A 16,815-nucleotide genomic window follows, 5' to 3' on the forward strand; every position below is an offset into this window, starting at 1 on the left:
AGCCAAACTAATTAAAAGGGAAATTTTTAATGGAACTACACTGTTTTCAGAGAAAAAAAGCAAAGATGTTTTTCCCTCCCTGCAGAAACTTCTGATCACCATGAAAAAAGTACTGGGCGGTCTGAGAACACCCAGAAGTCAAGAGATCTGTGATGTGCCTCATTGGACTAGGGATGTTAACTTGGTCTTTCGTATGTCCTGTAAATGTCCTGCCCAACTGGCTATTGGTTATTTCTGGCTCTGGGAAAAGTGTCTCTCTTTACCTTTCCTTTGAAATGTCCTGGTCTCACTCTAGTCCAAAACAGGAAAAAAAACTGGGGAGAGAAAAGAGTTTCTTCTCCAGCTCCATTACCAAATTCTGATCTCAGTGCTTGCCTCCCCTGGGAGGCCCCACAAGGTCACCTTCTCCGCAGTTTCCCCGGCTGTAATAGGAGATAATAGCTCACAGAGCTACTGAAGGTCAATTGTTTTCTGAAACACACCTTAGAAATGGACAGTACTTGCAGAGGTGTTATTCTTAGGGCCACGACTGAGGCATAACAGGGCTTTGACCAGGTTCAAGCCTCAAGGCAACATGGCAATACATGTACAAGGATCACAGAGCCGCTCGGGCTGGAAGGGATCTCGCAACATCTCTAGTCCAACCTTCTGCTCAAAGCAGGGTCAGCTGTGAGACCAGACCAGGTTGCTCAGGGCCTTACCCAGTTGGGTCTTGAAAACCTCCAATGATGGAACCTGCACAACCCCTCTGCCCAAACTGGACAGAGACTGCAGAACCTCCCTTGCCAAAATGTGTATTTTAAAATATTTGTTGTCCAAGTGCTGCCTCAGAACAGCAGTATTTCTAGGCCTGAATATTCCACCCCTTTTAAGTCAGCAACCATTCCTACTTATCTGTCTTCACAGAAGTCGTCACCATGGTATCCAAGCACCTGGAACAATTACCGAAGGGACAATATGGAAATTGCAAGGCAGCTCCCGGCACAGTTCAGAGGACTCGGGGGTAACGCAGTGCCCCGTGCATCTGCAGGCTTCCAGCGAGCCCATCGTTAATGGCACTCGGTTATTTCAGTCTAAACCCGGGTGACTCAGCTTCAGCATGGAAACCTTCGGCTGCCTGCCTGCGGCAAACCCAGATTACAGAGCCTGCCAGCGGATAAGGCACTCAGATATCATAATGAGGAGTGCATAAATACATCCAGGGGTAGGTAGAAAGACGAGGCAGGTCATAAACAAAGTAGACAATGTTCTTAAAAATAGCAACTCTTTTTGAAAGACTGAAATTACATTTGAAAATGGAGTTACCTACACTTTTTTCTTTAGCTGTTCCTATAAGTACACAAATTCCAGGCCATCACTACTTTTTTAACTGAGTAAAAATAATGTTTCATATTCTGTTTTCAACCAACAGACGTAATGAACCTGTGCAGGTTCATTTGCTCTGGTGGACTGCGTGCCCTTAGTGGAATTGTTTAACTTAGCTGTAACCTAACTTAATTTCCTAATTATCCTCATCAAATTTCCTCAAGCTTTCAGAACACTGACTGTATTTAAATAGCAGATTCTAGGTATTAATACTGTAGAGCAAATGGCAGTTAGACAATGAACAACATCTTTTCTTTTATTGTCACTGCTAATAGGCAAGCAAGCAACAAGGTATTTTAGTTTGCTGTGTCCCTCAGACTGCCAGGCTAAAATCAAAATACCTGTTCTGAAAAGACTTATATATTTCTCTCACGATTTCAAAGAGAAATTCAAATTTCCCACTGAGCTTAGGCAAACAAATCAGTATTCATTCATTTTCACGTTAAACTATGCACTGCTATACAATTTGGTATGCAAAAGAGGTCTCAGAATGGGGCAGGGAAGGGGATGTCAATAGTGAAATAGCCTCACATAGATCTGCTTTGCAAGACTGGCACTTACACAGCAGCGAGCTCAAGGACTTGCTGACCTTGGGTATATTATTGGCCAATTGTTCCACAAGGAAAGGACATTAGATTGCTTAGACCTAATAGGCCAGGCAAACACTTAACAACAGGCATGGAAGTACTGGTATTTTTTTCTTGAGATTTATAATATCTACAGTTCATAACATCTGTTTACAAGATTTGTTTGAAATATTAATAAGTCACATTAAGTCTGGATGCTAGAACATGCAAGTTTACGAGGTCTGAGTACTGGCATATTAATTAAGGTTCACAGTAGAAAATAAGATATACACAAATGAATTTATATATTTTGGTTTTGCGTTGTAGGAGTTTCTGCATGTAATTGAAAGCTGCAGAAAGGAACAACTATCATCTAGCGATAGGCTTTTTAACTTGTTCTTTCAAAAATATATTGATGCCTGAGTAAGCACTTAAATGTTAAGAGAGATTTGGAAAGAGAACTTACTTAGCTCCCAGTCAGAATATGCTCTGCAAAGTAGAGGCATCTATTTGAATAAAAAGAGTTTGTGTTTTCCGCACAGAACTTTTCTGAAGTTCAGATGAAAAGTAGATATTGCCACCTGCTGACAAAATAGAAGGTAGCAATACGGGTTAGAGAAAGAAGCACTTGCAGTACAATCCAGGCCCTACTGAAATCAGTGGGAATTTTGCCATCAACTTCAATAGACTCTGGATGTCACTTTTGCTCTTAATTTGCCTAGCCAAACCAGGAGTCACATTTACAAAATTCCACATTCCATACAAAATTTTATCTTTGGGAGAAAATACCTGACAAAGCAAGAAATATATTCAGCCAGCAGATCTGAAGTTTTGCCAGCTTCAGCTTATGGGATCCTATCAAGCAGGTGTCAGGGAACAGCTGATACACCGGGTCACCCGGCAGTGTGAGGGACCTGTAGGGGGTCACTGGTGGGGACAGCCCGCGGTGCTAGGCTGCAGCTGGAGGGCACGTTGCTGTTCAGCATCGGAGTAGCGCGGTGCCTCCCCGCGGCGCAGCGTGGTGAGGAGGGCTGCAAAGGCGCGAGGTACGGCGCGAGGTACAGCCCGAGCCGCCGGGAAACACCAGCATGAGCTGCACGCCCAGTGCAAGGGAGTCACAAACGCAAGGCAGGACTTGAATTTCAGCAGTGATTATTTTTGCAACAGTGAGCTTTCACTTCTAATATATGGCACGAAAGCGATGCAAACTGTACCTATAAGGGACAGGGCAGCAGTGGAGCCATTATAGGGGGTGAAGGATGTCTCAGAACAGCATGGATATGTATTGCCTGGTTTCATATAGAAAAAAGACAATGGGAACCACCTCTGAAAGTGCGTCCGTAATCATTTCTGAACTTACAGGCTCATTTCAGCCAAAGCTGACAAAGATGAAGTTGCAAAGACAGGGAGTTCCTACAAGTCCTCTAGAAATAGATGGCAAAGAAAGGGAGAGAGGGATCCTGTTAGTACTCTAAGAGGCGGGATGCAGCATATCAGCCCTTATTAGCTACCAGAAAACCCACATGGAAGAGGGACCTCCTGTGGCTTCAGCCACAGGAGATGCTTCAGATCAGAGCTCACATCTTTTTAAACATCAAAGATAATCAATTTCTGGATAAATCTATAGGAAAGCAGAATACTTCCAAGTAGCTCATGAGAACAACTTCTTACTTTAACAGGAATATCAGGCGATTGCTACTTTGTGCTGTTAATTCCTTTCCATACTGACAGGACAGAATAAAGGCAATCAAAATGAAGGAGATACTTGCTTTGCTTTCTTTTAGAAATATAATAGACTCTTTCAACCCAACATGCACAGTATGCACTGCTAGAGACATATAAAAATATAAACCCAAACGTGTAGTTTCAAAATGTTCTTTTTTCCGATGTTGGAAATGCATTTTTCATTCAGGGTCGAAACAAAAGCAAAATGTCACAGTTTTCCATAAACCTGAGACTCCAGCCTGCTGCAATCAGTGGTTATTGCAAGAGTCCACTGGACACAGGACCTGGGCCTTAAGAGGTTTTGTGGCACCCAGCGCAACTCCCCCTCTGAGAAAGTTAAATAGGTCTGGAGAGAGACTGTTTTTGTATGGCCCTACAAGCTCTTGTGTGGACTAGTATTAATTACATCATTAGCACCTAACCACTGCTCTAAACCATGCTGCAGGAACTATGCTGAACTTTTAACAGTCTTAAGCTCCTGTTCTTCTCCCGCCTCTTGACCATATCTCCCTGCCCCTGTGCCTGCAGCACAATGAAATTTTGGCTGTTGGAGGTCCATACGGTAATCCAAATCAATAAACTGTTACAGGCCTCTTTTCTGCAGGAGGAAGATATTTTTAACATGGCTCAGTTCAGTGATTTGGCATACAGCAAAGCCCTACTAACAGTTATATGGTCACAGATAAAGTAGTGATGCAGAGGTAGGAACAAGCAACTTGAATTGGCAGAAACTCCTTTAATTCCTTAAGGCTACTTCACTGCCAAAGTCGGAGTATCATGAAACCATGGGATCCAAAATTTGTGTCTAATAAGCTGTCTAATAATCTGAAGCATCACCACCAGGTTTGCCCTGCACTTCAATTGGGAGTGCAGAGAGGTACAGAGTACTAATAAATTCTTTCAGGAAAATGCTTTTAGATTGTATATTGTAAGGCGAATTGGATCAAGTTCACATCAGTTATACTAAAAATACAAATATACATCTCAAAACATAAAATATACATCTCAAATCAAAAAGAGGAGTGAGTTAGGCATTGCGATGCCGTCTGTTTCACATGCATGTTGAGCAAAACCAGGAGTTTCCAAACTGTCAGAAAACAATTTATTCTTGTTAAAAAATGTTACTGCAGTAATACTCCAAGTGAAAGTACTTTCCTGTGCTCCAGGCACAAGCGTATGTTCTGAACCTGCACGTTTCCCAATCCCAGCTTGCTTGTGTTCATAACCTTTAAGCAAGTTATTTGTTTTGGAGAGGTATGTGTTAGTCATTCACTCTTCCCTCTTGCTTCCTCCTGTCCCCGCAGCCGACTGACTTACCACCCACCGAAGCTGTTGATGTTTGTCTCAGAGTTCCCATTTTGCAGCCAGTGCCACACACATCCCAAGCTGGCCAGTATCCATTTTTTGACGAGGGCCTAAAAATTCTGCCCACTTCAGAGAATCCAGCCAAAAAGCAGAAGTCAGACATCACTGCGCAAACAGAGCACTTCACCTTGTAGGTGAATTTTGGGCCCGGAAAGGTTGAACAAGGTCTGTGGTAGCACAGTTCTGATTTCTGCAGAGTTTCTGTTCTAGAGACGTTCCTTTGCAGGCAGCACCCTCCTGAGTGCTGGATTAGTATATGTCCACAGGTACCACATGAACGTACTACATATTACAGGGAATGTGGGAACACTTTCCTCAGTAGCAAACCTAATTTTTTTGGCTTGAATACTTTATGTCAACCTGAAGGAACCGTGAAGGGAGGGTTAAATGAGAGAGCATAAGGAAATAAACAATTGCAAAGTTTTAATGAGTTTTGCAGTCCTTTAAAAAACATGAAAGACCACTGGAGATTTAACGATGAACAAAAGAAAGATAGAAAAGGAAATCAGGTGCATGTTAGTGGAGATAAGAGCAGCATGCAGCCAAATGCCACACACTTAAATGAAACTTTCACTTCATTAGATTTAGACCATGAAGAGAAACTTTGCTCCTTTGCACTATCACAATATGAAGCCTAAAAGTAAAACTGTGCTTTGAGACTCTAAATAGATCATGTCTCCCTGGCAATTTTAATTAGTATGCTTGTTTATACAAATGTGTCTGTGGGGAGCTGGTTTTGGAGAATGGAAAATAAGCCTGGATGAATACACTGAATATTTTTAGCATCCATAATTTAAGATTCTTTTGTCTGACCATAAGCAAAAGGATCCAAAAAAGCATAAAATTAATATTTTAAAATTATCCAAAATCCCTGGTCATTTAATGTACTATTTACATTTTCCTAGCTTGTTCATATGCTAGTGCAAATAACCATCCCAAATAGCAACACAATTACACAGAGCAGTATTTCAATAAAATATAATTGTGAGAACAAAGTTCTAATTGCACTTAAACTTAGAATTGAAAAAGAAAAAAAAGAGAAAAAGAGAGAAAGGGAAAAGAGAGAGAGAAAGAGGCAGAAAAGAATGCAAGAAGGCAGGCAGGAAGGAAGGATCTTTGAAATATTAAGTCAGAAGACTTCGCTATTTTGAGACAGGAAGAGAATTTCAAAATAGCTGTATAGAGGAAACAGCTGTGGGAGGGTCTCCCCCTAACTATTTACTCAGACTATGTTAATATCAGAGGTGTAATCTATAATACACATCCCAGGATGTATAGATCTAGATGTTTCTAGATCCCAGGAGGATCTAGAAATATTTTCACCTACCCCAGAGGTTTGTATTACTTGTCTAATAAGTTATTTGAATTTGTCCCCCAGGCAAAGCGAGAAATTTGGCATACGGCAAATCTGTCCTTCCCTCCTCTGCTATGTTTAAGATAAAATCCCACTCTGATTTACATGCTGTACTCTACTACTAAAATTAATGGAACTGCAGCAAGATGAGTCAAGGTATAACCTAGCTCTATATATGTTTCTCAGGAATGGTCGATTTCACAAATTTCAATATTACCAGCTTTTATTGAATTCTGAAAGTTCATGTATCTCTCTCCTCACTCCCTTCCTCACTTGAGTTATTTTATTGCAAGCTTGTAAAGAAAGTTCTGTTATGCTGTATAGGATTTTAGTTTATAGACAGCGTGTGTACATCTTATTTGTGATCATCATGTCTCTTCAGACTCTTTTCATCAAGTAATAAATCATGAAACTGTATCTCAAAACTACTTGGAATCTTGGCTGAAACAAGGAGGTACATAAGATTATTTTTATTAAATGACCAAAAAACTTTGCAGATCTTGCCAAGGAGATTTTTGTGCTAGTTTTTAAATAAAATTGATTTTAGCAGTCTCTCAGCATGCAAGGCTGAATAAACTTCCGGAGCTTATGCCATGAGAGGCACACAAACCAGGGTACAGAGATTTGTTCTGTTCGTATGAGTAGACAGATAGTGGGACAGTCTAACAGATTTGCTTGGCTGTAGGGACTTTGTGGTACCACCAGTCCTTAGAGACTCATTTGCCTTGAAGGCTCTCAACAGCTACACAGCTTCAGGGTTCTCCTCCCCTTTAGAAAGCAAGAAAAAGGAGAGTAAGTTTTGCTCCCACCTCTCTCACATCTACTTGTATTTCTATTACACTGCAATTAAATACAGAAAATGGCATCAATAATGTTCCTTTATTCAAAATCATTTTGAGAAGATAACTTAGATGGCCGTATTTAAGTATTTTGCATCAACCGGTAAAAGCAAAACTATGTAAAAATAAGCTTTGAACTTGTTCAGAAAGGTTTGCAATCCGCAGTCATTCTGCTTTTCTGTCATTCTGAGGGAGTCAGTGCCTCTCCTCTGATCCGGCTCTGACAGCTTTGTCATCCAAAGGGTGTGTTTCCTGATCTCAGCTGAACACAGCTGTTTTATGAAGACACATTTACCCAGGGAGAGATGATTTCTCCAGAAACTGGGCCCAGTTCTGTGGCTGGGCTAGCTTTGAATCAGATGAATCAGGACAAAGAATTTAAATGAGTTTTGATTTTGCTGGGGAGCCAGTTTCAGCTGAAGTACTGTAGAGGAATTAGTGTTTTGGAAACGAAAGGCTTCCTTCTTAACCTACAGAGTGTAATAATGAAGTCAAGCCATAGATCAGTGGAGATCATCAAGAGCATTCAATAAAAATATGCTATGTTCTTGCTATTTTCCACTAATAATCTGAGCAGCAGTACCGGAAGACAGACAAAGTTCTCTATTGCCACAGCTACCTAGGAAGAGAAAGGACTAGACTAAAAGGAAGAGAAAGCACTAGACGGAAAAAATATCTTCTCTCTAGATCCAGATTAATTTTAACCATAATGTTTACAATAAAAGACACTATTCTTTGGAAAAGGTTTATTTCTGCTATCATGATTAGCTCATTCTTGTCCAATATGGCTTTAGCCAATTACTCATTCTATCTCAGTGAAGAGAGACCTGGAAGCTGGTGCTTTTTACATTAGGAGACAGAAGCAGGTACAATCATAATGCTGGAAAACTTCAGTCTATATTTTCTCAAAAAAAGACAACAAGCAGTCCTGGGAAAGCACTGGCCATTAAAACTCAGGGAGAAGTCAAAAGAATAGATTTCCATCCATATTTGACGTTCAGACCGAGAAAATCATAACCATTTTAGATTTATTTCTTTGAGGCCAGCAGCCATGGCAGGACTGGAGTATTTTATTATCAATGATAAATCCTGCAAAATGGACCATGGCATGTATCACTTGAGGGCAGCAGTCTGAGAGAGAGCTGTCCTGGTTTCTAAAGGTAGGTGCCCCATCTCCTGGCCTGTGAATCTGGCACATACATTTTCATCAGGCCAGAATACACTGCAGCATACAGAAGCACTTCCTTTGCTGCAAAAGTGTCTGCTCACATTAGCTGGAAACATTGGTGTTATGTGATGGCTAAAGACGCAGAGATAGAGAGCAAGCTCTTGCCCAAGAATTCTTACGACACAGGCTGGAGGAACAAGAGTGCTTAGGTTGCAGAGGAAAGACAAGGATATCGGCACACAGTTTGTATTTTAGCTTTCTAAGCCTTTAGTTGTTTTTATAAACCTGCCTTTCTTGAAGTTGGAACTTCTAAGATGTTCCAGTGAACCCCCAGCAAGCAGGTACTTCTAATGATCAGGTTTCCTTTTGTTGATATGCTGTCACATAACAATATACAGGAGAGTGGGGCATTACCCAAAATTTTCAGTGCCTTACATACCTGAAGAATATGCCTTTTAAGTCGGTATTGTGTTGTGCATAATGAAGAACAAATTAAAAGTGTCTTCATGTAAAACATACCATATAGCTGGATATAAGGGCCTGCAGCAAGCAGAGATAGATTTAAGACATTTCTAATTACAAAATAAATGAGCTGTAGTGCAACACTGCTCTATTAAGAATTATTCTTACAAAACCAACTATATGTTTGAAGTTAACAAAGTTAGTCAGGTGGTGGTAGTTAACACACAGCAACAAAGACCATGGGGTAAAATAGGAAAATAACAGGTTAGAGGTACCTGAGGCAATGTTTGCAGAGGAGGTTGCAGACAAACCAGTCTTGTCCTCTGTGCCTCGAACCAGCTGTAAACAAGCCAGCCTGGATCCAGAAGCTGTGTCACAGTTAGTGCTGGGCTGTGCTTCAGCGCATAGTCCCGCTTCAAACCAGAATAGTCTTAAAACTGTTCTGTGCTGTTTCATGAACTTTTTTTTTTCCTGTGTCCCACATTCTTCTTCAGAATGAGTCCTGAGAGCTCCAGGCAGCCTTGAAGTGTAATGGCTAAGGCTGCTCCCCTGGGGAGCTAGCAAACCTTGCAGCCTCCCCATCTGGGAATACCACCTGCATTTACAGTGGGGCCAGCCTCCCATGTACAACACTCTGCTCCTCTCTCCCTGCCTGGTGAAAACCAAGGCAAGGAAGGCCAGGCGTGCTGCCAGCGGGGTCAGCACCCCAAACGATCACTTCTCCCATGGCAATGGGGAAACACCAGCTAATGCCCCAGACCCTCAGACCCTGTTCACAGCCTGGCTCCCCCGAGCGGCGTGTTCTGCCCACACCTCGCTTCATGCCAACACTTTCTGTGCATGCTCCCATCATACCAGTGACTTAGGAGACAGCTCTTTTAATTGCCTAGCTATATGGTGAAGGAGGCATGGAAAGTAGGTCAACAGCAACAAAATGACCTGTCTCATTCCCTCCCTCCACCTCTCACGTCTTCTAAAATATACTGCTGGAAGATGATTCACAGTCCCTTTTCATCTGAACGTGTGGTACCCTCAACAAAAAAGAACAAGTCAAAAGCCCAGAGTTCCTATTTGAAATATTTAATCTTTTAGTAAATGTTTAATATTTTTATATTTTAATTTTAAATTATTTTTCTAAACAATTTTCTCAATATTTTCCATGGAAAATGCTATTTTTGTACTAGATACAGTAACTTTAATTTTTTCTTGAGGATTCCAACCAAGCTTGCAAAAATGATGGCATGAGCAATTTTGAGCACCCTATTATTTAGCAGCAAAGTCCTGCTTTGATCCATCTCCCTGCCGACTTCAATGGAACTACATGAGGTATAATTAAAGCAAAATTCGGTCCATCAGCTCTACTTTAGCCTTCATGCATCCTATTTAAGCAATGCCTCCACCTTGACTTCACCTTGCTGCAGTCAGCAAAGAATGCTGATATAAAAGGCATCTTGCTTTTGTGTATCCACTCACTATGCTTTCATATGTTTAAGCAGTACCATTTTACCGTACCATTAAAATTACATTTAGGCAAAAGTGAAAGAGCATATAATCTCTTTTGCTCTCTCCAGAGAACAAGTCTCCATTAAGTTTTTCTCTGTCTCCTTACACACAAATAGCAAAAACATGTATTTTCCAGTCAAAAACAAACGACAAAATAAAAAGTCTATTACATGGAGCACAGTCACTCATTCTAACATTTTTCATCTGAATGGAGAAATAAAGTGGTATTTCTCCAGTGGACAGGCACCTCCATTTCACAAAAAGAGGGGGAAAAAAAAGATACACTGAGATCATCAATCAAGTTAGAGGGAATTAGATGTCCAATCCCTTAGATGCCAATAACAATCCTAGCCATATTGCATCAATTAGTCATTGATTGCTTGTGAAGGGAAGAAGTAAGAAAGCTTTAGTGCTTCTCTCCCTTCCCTCATTACCATGGAAAAGTGCAGCACAAATAACCATATCATGAGACATGGCAACGGCCACACAGATATGCATTCCTCTCACAGTCAGGTCAAGACTGCACCTGCCATTACAGATTTCTTTTTGGTTAGAGAAAAAAAAATCGAGTAACTCTGTGCGTTATAGTTACTTGTTACAGAAATCTTATTTTGTTTCTAAATGTCATCCACTAAATAGGCTCTGCTCACCTTGTCACAGAACCTGGGGATCCAAGATCTCATTCTTTGGCCTTAAGAGAGACATAATACAAGAATAAAGGGAAAAGAGGCCTAGCTGTATCTCCAAAATAATATATTTTAAAAGCATCATGTGTAAACTAGATGTCACATTGGTGATTAGAAAATAATCTTAATTATTCAGATAAAGTTACAATGAGAAGTATCTTTTAAATCACTTTTACATGTTAAAGCTAGATAGACGAGTTCATTTAATTGCACATGAACTGAAAAACAATCAGGAAATTTAGTTTGTTGAAATGTGACTTAGAACACTTTTCAAGTTTTTTTTTCATACTTTAACCATTTAATCTTCCCAGAAAATACAACCAAAAAGTATCACTTACTGAACATGAAAACCATAATATTTTTAAAGAGCACTTAAGTAATTCATTTTGACTCGTCACTTTGAGGAGTTGCAACGTGCTATCTCCACTGAACTGAACTGTCACTGACAACAATCACTCCATTTAGTTCCTGTGTGAGAAGCAGGATCTCCCAGTAATTTTAGTTTTGTTCTAGGAATCTCTTTAGAAGTGACTGAAAAGTATTAGAGATGTCAGCACGAAGGTCATGACATGCTAGTTTAAAAAAAAGCTTTTCTTTCATCACTTTAAAACCTGTTATCCAGCAACTGTTTTCACTTCTGCCAAGTATTTAGCTTGCTGAAGGCTCGCCTGTGGAAAACACTTAGGGCAGGCAACCTCCCACTGACTCAAATTGCATTTGCCCTTCCGCTGGATAATACACCTAAGCCATCAAGCTTCACCTTTTACATAAGGCCTACTTGCCAGTGCCAAAGGAAAAAAATATATATATACATACATACATATATATACATACATATATACATACACACACACATACACACATATATATGTATGCTTGAACAAATAAAAATGCCAGTAAGAACCTGGAAAGAAACATAGTCTTGAAGCCAGAAGGAGCGCATCAAGAATGCTTTATTAAAATACTTAAAGTTTATCTATACTATTTTTTTATCCAGAAAAGATGACAAAATCACATCCTTAGGTCTTGGCAATCCAAGAGAATTTCACATATCAAGACTATTACCATATAATGATATGGACGACTAGCTGATCATGCCACAGCTAACGATATAGTCTGTGTCTTGGCTACATTTTAGTCTTACAAATAGGGCATTTTATGCCACAGCTCAGCTGAAACCACATTTACTGTTATCAACGAAGCATAAAACCTCAGCATTTCTCTGCTGTTTCAAAACAGGGTGGACTAGACTGTGATTACTGGTGTTGCTCCCAGGCATAATAATTTTACCCTTTTGGAAAAATTGTCATCAGCAAGCATCAGAAAATCTGAGACACTTTCTTTAACTACAGACAATCACAAAATATACAGTTTATGCACAAGGGAGAAGCAAATGTGAAATATGCATCAGCAGATGCACATTCATTCAACAAATCAATTCATCACTGTAGGTTCTAGGTTTATTGTACCACAATAAACAATACATAGGCTACATGGGAAAAGAGAATAACCTTCACAGAATGAAACAACAGTGGTAATGTGGACGGTGCAAGGCACAGACATGTTACCATATACGTAGAGGAAGAACTGAGCAATTTATCCTGGGCAGATCTTTCTTTAGCTGGTGTTAGGCAGCTTTATATTTTTCACTATGCAAGAATCTGCTCAAGCATTTCAGTCATTCCTGATTAAAAGTCTTTACTTTTCCCTAGAAAAAGCAAATTACTTGTAAATAGTGCTCTCTTCTGTGTGCCCCTTTTTGTAACAGAGTACAGGTATTTAAGAGGAATGTCTCACTCGCAAGGTTTTCAGCCTCACAGTTCAACACAACCAACAATCCTTTATCTTCATAGACCACAAAACTTTGCAATATAAAGCTTTATCACAGACAAAGGGCATATCTCTGCAAAACCAAACTTAACTCCCAGATTGGGAGTTTACTCCTACGCAAAGTAGAGGATTTTTAGCTTCACACTTTAGAACCCTGTATGGAGCTTTCCCACATGCAATTTAAGGTCATTTATTCTGATGTGAATTCCTTAGTCTCAGATAATCACCTTTACAATTAAGCCTCTAAGCTGTCCTCAACTAACTGCATAGACAAAGAACATACTCATCTTAGGTGAACAGTTTATACAAGCAGCAGTCACCTGAATTTCAGATATTTCATAAACTTAGATACCTTATCAGGATATACTGAGTAAACATAAGGTTTTGAGATAGATAAAAAAGACAAAAAAGTGTTTTCCTGAAAGAACAGAAAACATCAGCTAGCCTGCCAAGTTCTGTTACCACTTTTATCAGTTCTGTTATGATGTAACTCTCCTCAAGAGAGTTTAATTTTATTAACACCCACGAAATCAGCTAGGAACCACTATGAAACTGATACTTGTGGAAGGCATTCGCAGAGTAAGATTCCTGAAACATTGTCTAAAAAGAAAGAGCAGGTACTTTATTTTGATTTACACTAGTATCAATCTTTTGGAATTCAATTCCAACATATTATTTGATTACTATTGAATTATTCCACTGATGCCCACAACTACTCAACCATAAGCCTGAGACAAAAAGATCTTAACCCGAAATCACAAGCTGCATGCCTTGCTGTCAAACGACTAGGGCTGCAATGGGTCTGCCTTGCCTTAGAGTCCTATGTCTAAGAGACAAAAGCAAGCATCCAGGAAGGATGTAAAAGAGAAGATATTCAAACACTCTCCTAGGCTCTGACAGCACACAGAGCAGGTACCTTCTGGCCCAGGTGTACTTTCTGTGTATTTCATGACTTTCAACAACTCTCTCTTTCATGTAACTGTCTAGTCTCCGCTTGCAAACACATAAACTTCCAGTTCCCACAACATCTTGTGTACCTCCTTTTGTCTGTCTTGAATCTTAGTATTTATTCAGCACCTTAAATGTTGCCCAGACTTTAAGAACTGCATCTGGAACTGAGAAATATTTGGTAAGTGGTCTACTTTATTAAGTAAATAGGCTGTTTCCCTAAAAGACAGGGAAAGCAACAGTAGTCATTACTGGCTTGTAAATTCCCATAGTGGGGATTGCAGGATATGAAAATATGAACTAGTAAAAGTAATAATTGATTTTTTATAACAAAAATTAGATTTCAATAAAAGTTCCGAAATAAACTAAAATGCAATATAGTTAGAAACTGGAGTATAAATGATTGAAAATTCTCATACTGTGATTAGGGATCACAGACATTAACACTATAAAAATTCCAAATTACTTTAGAAAAAGGCAGAAGTATAATTCAAAGTACAGAAAAATCAGCAAAGCAAAACATAAGCCGAATAGACACCATATGGAATTCAGCTGTTTACATAAGTGAAGATGTGAGGAATAAGGTGAATATAGAAGAAGCAAAAGTTAAGGAGAGGTACTCTTAGGACCGTCCAGAAAAATAATTGGTCCAAGCACAAGCGAAGACATGAAGTGTGTGCTTGGAACAATTCTTTTTTCTGGACAGTCCTAGAAACAGAAATAGTAACAGAAATATAGGCTAGGAAAATTAACTGGGACTATAGGGGTAAACGAGATTACTGAACTCAGAAAGAACTATAAAATACTGAAGAACAAATCCTTTGTGTCTTTCAGTATTTCAGCTTGAACTGTATCTCTTAATTATCTGACAAGTCTTTCTCAATGTTATCTCACAAATAAAGACATTTGACTAGCACTGGGTATCAGGCATCATTAAGTGACTACATTAAATGACAGTAATAACTACAATAAACTACAAGGATAAATACTGCGTACAAAATAAATAACTTCAAGAACTGTATAGTATGAATGGTCTGGAACAATTGAAAAAATTACACTTATGTATATAAGGAAACCATGTTCTTTTGTGCACTCAAGAAAGCAAGCTGTTTAACATTTAGACGTACATTTGTAATTGTTTGCATAGCTACACTATACTGGAATCAATAAATACTGTGTCTTTCTATTAGCACACAAGACTTCTTGTAACCAAATCTCAGCTAATATAAGAGTGCAAAGCATCCTTAAAATGAATAGACAACTGAGACGGGATTTCAGTTTAATTCAAACCAGTATTTTGTTTATTTTCAGGAGACTTCCAGTTTCCCATACAGCATCTTCTCACAGGACAAGGTACAGTTGGACCCAAACAACAAATAAGCCATTTTCAGACAGTATTTAGGACTAAAGTTATGCAGTGCTGGATTACTGAGTTTGAGAAATAAGGGATCTGACAAGCCGGGAACACTCAGCAAGTTGCAGGCAGCATGGGAGAGTACACAACGCACAGCACAGAACAGTCTGCCACATTCAGCTCTTGAATCAATTAGAATATGGGCTGCTTGTTGCAATAGTTTCAGACCATTGGGTATAACTGATCCCTGATAGCCCTTAAATTCCCAAATCGCATTAATTGCTTCCTGCTCCCTGGTATCCTTCACAGCATATTTACTGATGTAGTCTGAGACAAAGGCCACATATGCTCCAGGTTGTCTGTGACACATCTTATGAATGGTACGTTGCTCTGTGAGGCAGGTATCTCACCTGTGGTGTTAAAGAAGCATGCTTTTCCATTTTTTTCATTATGCTTGGGTTTTTTGCCCAAAAACCAGGGAGTGGAAGTGCTTTTCCCTAACACACTGTTTGAAAAATTTTGCAAATTTTGCTGTAAACTCTGGAAATTTCATCCACTATCACGGTAAGTCACACAATTTCTAAAATTAGGAGATGCATTTACTAAAATGACACCCTTCTCTTCTGCGCTTTCTTGCTTACTGTTACATAATCTTTAGTCAGCAGTGAAGAAACTTTTCCTTATTGAGGGATGAACAGATCTTTCTGACAGATTCAGTAAACTGCACATTTGCATATACTGGTAGTGGGCTTCATCAGGCTCCAAGCTGCAGATTCCCCACCCATCTCAAACCTTGGTGCTCTACTCCTTCTGGACATCCATGTAGAAAATATGAAACTACACAAATAGAGGCCAGATTTTTTTAATTATTCTGGCTTCCAAAGATAAAAATCTCACAATATTCTTAAATATTTGTCAGATTTGGCTCCTCCTGCGCAGTTCCTAACAGTCTGAGTACTTATTTTACAACAGGAAAACTAGTGGCAAGCTTTAGACTTCTGACCTACTTTTAAGTCTGCAGTAACAATCCTGAGACTCTTGCTCTGATGATCAATAAGATTTTTAATGATTACTATAGCTGCAGATGGCAATTTCTAACGTTTGTAGCTGAACAGGAACGCCACTCATTACACCACAGAATTTGTGTAATCAAAACATTATTACTGCCAAATCCCTTTTCTTTTACTGTAAGCCAGTCTTTATATTTTTAAGTGCATTTTTACACTTCCTTTCATGCTTATCCCACCCTGGTTAGGAAAGGAGCTGTCAGCCAGGCAGGAACAGACTAGCAGACCAAACAACACCCAGTGAAGCAGCACTGTCATGCAGTTATCGTCCCTACAAATTATTTTCCCAAACATGGGAAATTAGTACAAATTAATTTGTCCCAAACAAAATTAATTTCTCCATTTCCCAATTTATTATTTGCCAACTCTGTGGTCCTGTTTCAGTCATAACAAGACAGTCTGGGAATTACTAGACCAGGCTGCGTTCAATTCAAATTCCAAGACTGTGGAAACACAAGATATTTAGGAGAGTGTCAAAAGCAATCAGAGGCACTGAAGGGACTTCAATGCAGAATATTAAAATGTTGTGACTGTAACACTGAGAAATAAATGAGGAAAGATATAACAAGCTGCACGCAAGAAA

The 16,815-nt window shown here is 39.5% G+C and overlaps 1 long non-coding RNA gene across 1 annotated transcript in view; it reads right to left on the reverse strand.

The window, feature by feature from the left end:
* The window catches only part of LOC112996502 (uncharacterized), a 30,020-nt gene extending 27,591 nt beyond the window's left edge, over positions 1-2,429 (reverse strand). The window contains exon 1 of the long non-coding RNA XR_010389126.1: positions 2,398-2,429. This is a non-coding gene — a long non-coding RNA (uncharacterized LOC112996502). The remainder of the gene's footprint in view (positions 1-2,397) is intronic.
* Between the last annotated feature and the right edge of the window lie 14,386 nt (positions 2,430-16,815).

The sequence above is a fragment of the Dromaius novaehollandiae genome, chromosome 4, assembly GCF_036370855.1.
Source record: "Dromaius novaehollandiae isolate bDroNov1 chromosome 4, bDroNov1.hap1, whole genome shotgun sequence".
NCBI lineage: Eukaryota > Metazoa > Chordata > Aves > Casuariiformes > Dromaiidae > Dromaius > Dromaius novaehollandiae.